This window comes from Sorex araneus, chromosome 8 (assembly GCF_027595985.1).
Source record: "Sorex araneus isolate mSorAra2 chromosome 8, mSorAra2.pri, whole genome shotgun sequence".
Lineage (NCBI taxonomy): Eukaryota > Metazoa > Chordata > Mammalia > Eulipotyphla > Soricidae > Sorex > Sorex araneus.
This window is the reverse complement of record NC_073309.1, coordinates 29,895,565-29,899,675: the sequence shown is the minus strand read 5'-3', so window position 1 is coordinate 29,899,675 and position 4,111 is coordinate 29,895,565. Positions and strand designations below refer to the sequence as shown.

The window sequence follows — 4,111 nt, the reverse complement described above, 5'->3', positions numbered from 1 at the left end:
GGGTTACTCCTGGCTCTGCACTCAGGAATTACTCCTGGAGGTGCTCGGGGGACCATATGAGATTCCGGGAATCGAACCCGGGTTGGCTGCATGCAAGACAAATGCCCTACCCGTACTGTGCTATCGCTCCAGCCCCCTGAGGGTTAATTTTTAAAAATAAAAATAACTTGATAGCACAGCAGGTAGGGTAGGGTGTTTGCCTTGTACGTGGCTGCCCTGGGTTTGATCCCCAGCATCCCATATGGTCCCCCAAGCACTGCCAGGAGTAATTCCTGAGTGTAGAGCAGGGAGTAACCCCTGAGCATCACCAGGTGTGACCCAAAAACCCAAAAACAAAACAAAACAAAAACAAAACCTCAAACAAACCACCACCACCAACAAAAAACCCTCTATTGGGTCAAACTAGTGTATAGCAAATATATACACTTGCCTTGTCTGAGAACAATCCAGGTTCCATCCCCAGCATCCCATATGGTCCCCTGAGCACTACCAGGAGTAATTCCTGAACACAGAGCCAGGAGGAACCCATGAGCATCACTAGGTGTGGCTGACAACACACAAAACAAAACAACCCAACAACCAACCAACCAAACAAACAAACAAAACCCTTTTTGCCCTGATACCCGACATGGGCCGGGGTGCCACCCAGACAATCAAGCTCGCCTTCTCCATGGCTGGTTTTGGACCTGGTGGCCACCTCAGCCTGGAGGAGATGACAGACATTCCCATCAGGAGCTCAGCACCCAGGTGACAGCTTTGAGGCGCGGTCCCAGCTGCTGGAGGAGGCGGGAAGGAGGGACAGTGATGCAGGCGCCTGGGCTTCAGCCCTGAGTCAGGACATCCCCGAGAGATGTCGGAGAGACTGAAGCTCTGTACCGGGCAGGGTCCAGCCTGCAGTCACTGGTCCTCTGCTGCGAGAAGCTGCAAAATGTTGCTGTCTGAGCAGGAACCATTTCAGTGACTTACTCTATTTTTCTTTTTAACCCGCCTCTCCCATGATACAGGAGGTATACCCATTATATTAAACTCTTTTATTATTATTATTATTGTTTTGGGACCATACGCAGCAATGCTCACTCCTGGCTCTGCACTCGGGAAATACCCCTGGTGGGAATCAGAGAATCGTAAGGGTAGCTGGGGATAGATTCCAGGTCAACCGTGAGCCAGGCAAGCACCCTACCCTCTGTGCTATCTCCCCAGCCCATATTAAACTTCCTTTATTAAAAAAGAAAAAGACCAGAGCAATGCAGCCGGGCATTAGCCTTGCATGCAGCTGACCCAGATTTGGCCCCTAGCATCCCATGTTGTTCCCTGAACTCCACCACGAATGATCCCTGAGCACAGAGCTAGGAGCAAGTCCTATGCACTGCCAGGTATGACCCAACAAAACAAAACCCTGGGGCCCGGTGCTTACTCATGGATATGAGCTCAGGGATCAGTCCTGGCAGGCTTGAGTGACCAAATGTGGAGCTGGGGTTCAAACCTGGGTCGGCCTAACATGTAAGGCAAATACCCTACCTATCACTGAACTATCACGCCAGCTCCCCTCGTAAAAATATTTAGGATAGGGGCTGGAGCGATAGCACAGCGGGTAGGGTGTTTGCCTTGCACGCGGTCAACCCGGGTTCGATTCCCAGCATCCCACAGGATCCCCTGAGCACTGCCAGGAGTAATTCCTGAGTGCATGAGCCAGGAGTAACCCCTGTGCATCGCCGGGTGTGACCCAAAAAGAAAAAAAAATAGGACAATCTTTATAATAGCAAAAGATTGTATGAGCTCTGGAGCTGAAGCGATATTACAATGGGTAGGGCACTTGCCTTGCATGCTGCCAACCTGAGTTCATCCCCTGACATCCCATGTGGTCCCTGTGCTCTGCCAGGAGTTACTCCTGAGCACAGAGCCAGGAGTCACGCCTGAGTAGTGCCATGTACGGCCCCAACAAACCACCCAAAACAAGAAGATTAAGTGAATTTAACTACAGAGGAAAAATCATTGTGGTCTAAGTTACTACAGTAGAATCTCGCTATTGAATTCTGCATAAAGATTTTTTAAATGAGGAACATGGATTTACATGTAGCAACACTGAGACATCTCTGTGACCCTGAGTGAAATGAAAGTTAGAAATAAAATGCACATCTAAGGCCAGAGAGTTCAACGGGCTGGGTGCATAGGAGGGACCCAGCATCACATGGTCCCCCAGAAGCACCCCCAGGGGACGTGGAAAGGGAGTACAGGGGTTACTTGCATGTGGTGACCTGGGTTTGGTCCCCGGAACCTTGTGGACACTACTGAAAGTGACCCGGGAGCACCAAGCCACGAGTAGCTCCCAATATCACTGGGTGTGCCCAAAGCAACATCCACTTCTATGCTATGGGGTATGTTCAGTGGTGAAGAGCATGTATGAGACCCTGGGCTCCATTCCCAGCACCTCAAAATAAATTTAAGGGGCTGGAGCAATAGCACAGCATGTAGGGCGTTTGCCTTGCATGCGGCTGACTTGGGTTCGATTCCCAGCATCCCATATGGTCCCCTGAACACTGCCAGGAGTAATCCCTGAGTGCATGAGCCAGGAGTAACCCCTGTGCATCACCAGGTGCAACCCCAAAATACAAAAATAAATAAATAAAAAAATAAATACATTTAAGGATAAGAAAAGGACATATATATTTAAAAGACAATACATTTAATAAAAAAAAAAAAACGCCTATGGGTGGGCCAGAGACCTCATACCTGCCTTGTATACAGGTATACAAGGATACTGATCCTTGGACTGCTACCCTGGGTCAGTCCTTGGCACTGCATATGGTCCCCTGAGTCCTGTCAGGAGTAAGCCCTGAGCACAGAAAGATGTGGCCCCCAAACCGAAGAACCAAAACCAAATCCCAAGCCCTGTGTGTGCCTGAGAATGGGCGCGCACATTATATTTCTAGATACTGTTTGTCTCTCTTTGTGGACAGTCTGACCCATTCTGGCGAGGTCCACACTCTATGTCTTTCTGCCTCCCCCATTCCCCCGGGGCACCTTTCTTAGGAGCCCAATAGTTAGTTGAATATATAAAGTTAGTTTTATATATAGCATCTTAACTTTGTGTTAAGGGTCCGGTTCAGTGGCACTAAGGGCATTCACGTTGTTATGAAACCATCACCACCATCCCGGTAGAGAATGGTTTCGATTTCCGCAGCTGAAACTTTGTACCTGTTAAACATTAACAGCCCATCCTCCAGAGGCTTGAAGCGGTGACTTTACTTTCTGTCTGTTTTCCACTACTCTAAGGACCTCATTAAGTCGAAACATAGAGCACTGGGGTCTTTTTGGTTTTTTTTTTTTTTGGAAAATGCTATTTAAAAAAAATGTTTAATGAAACACTGTGAAATACGGAGCTGGAGCAATAACACAGCGGGGAGGGTGTTTGCCTTGCATGTGGCCGACCCGGGTTCGATTCCCAGCATCCCATGTGGTCCCCGAGCACCGCCAGGGGTAATTCCTGAGTGCATGAGCCAAGAGGAACCCTTGTGCATCACTGGGTATGGCCCAAAAAGAGAAAAAAAGACTCACTGTGAGATACAATTACAGACTTAAAAATAGGGAATGCTTCATGAATTTGCGTGTCATCCTTGCGCAGGGACCATGCTAATCTTCTCTGTATCGTTCCAGTTTTAGTATATGTACCGCCGAAGCGAGCACTCAGAGAGCACTGTTTGGTTTGTTGTGTTTTATTTTGGGGTCATGCCCGGCTGACTATTGACTCTGTGCTCAGGGATCACTCCGGGTGGGGTTGGCAGACCATATGGGGTGCTGGGAATTGAACCTGGGTTGGCCACGTGCAAGGCAAGTGCCCTCCCTGCTGTGCTGCCACTCTGGCCCTAGTATTGGTTATTTTGTTGGTTTTTCTGTTGAATCACCATGAGATAGACGATTACAAAGCTATTCATGATTGAGTTTCAGTCATACTCCACCACCCAACACTTCACCAGTGTATATTTCCCAGCACCAGTGTCCCCAGGTTCCCTCCCATCACCCTGCAACTCCGCCCCCCACAGTCTTTCTCTCTGGCAGCACTTCTCTCTGTCTCTCTCTGTCTCTTTCTCTCTGTCTTTCTCTCTGTCTCTTT

General features: G+C 48.8%; 1 non-coding gene across 1 annotated transcript; it reads right to left on the bottom strand.

The window, feature by feature from the left end:
- Positions 1-3,577: 3,577 nt before the first annotated feature.
- LOC129406942 (U6 spliceosomal RNA) lies at positions 3,578-3,684 on the bottom strand. The gene has a single exon (XR_008631349.1). It is a non-coding gene; the product is annotated as a U6 spliceosomal RNA (small nuclear RNA).
- Positions 3,685-4,111: the final 427 nt, after the last annotated feature.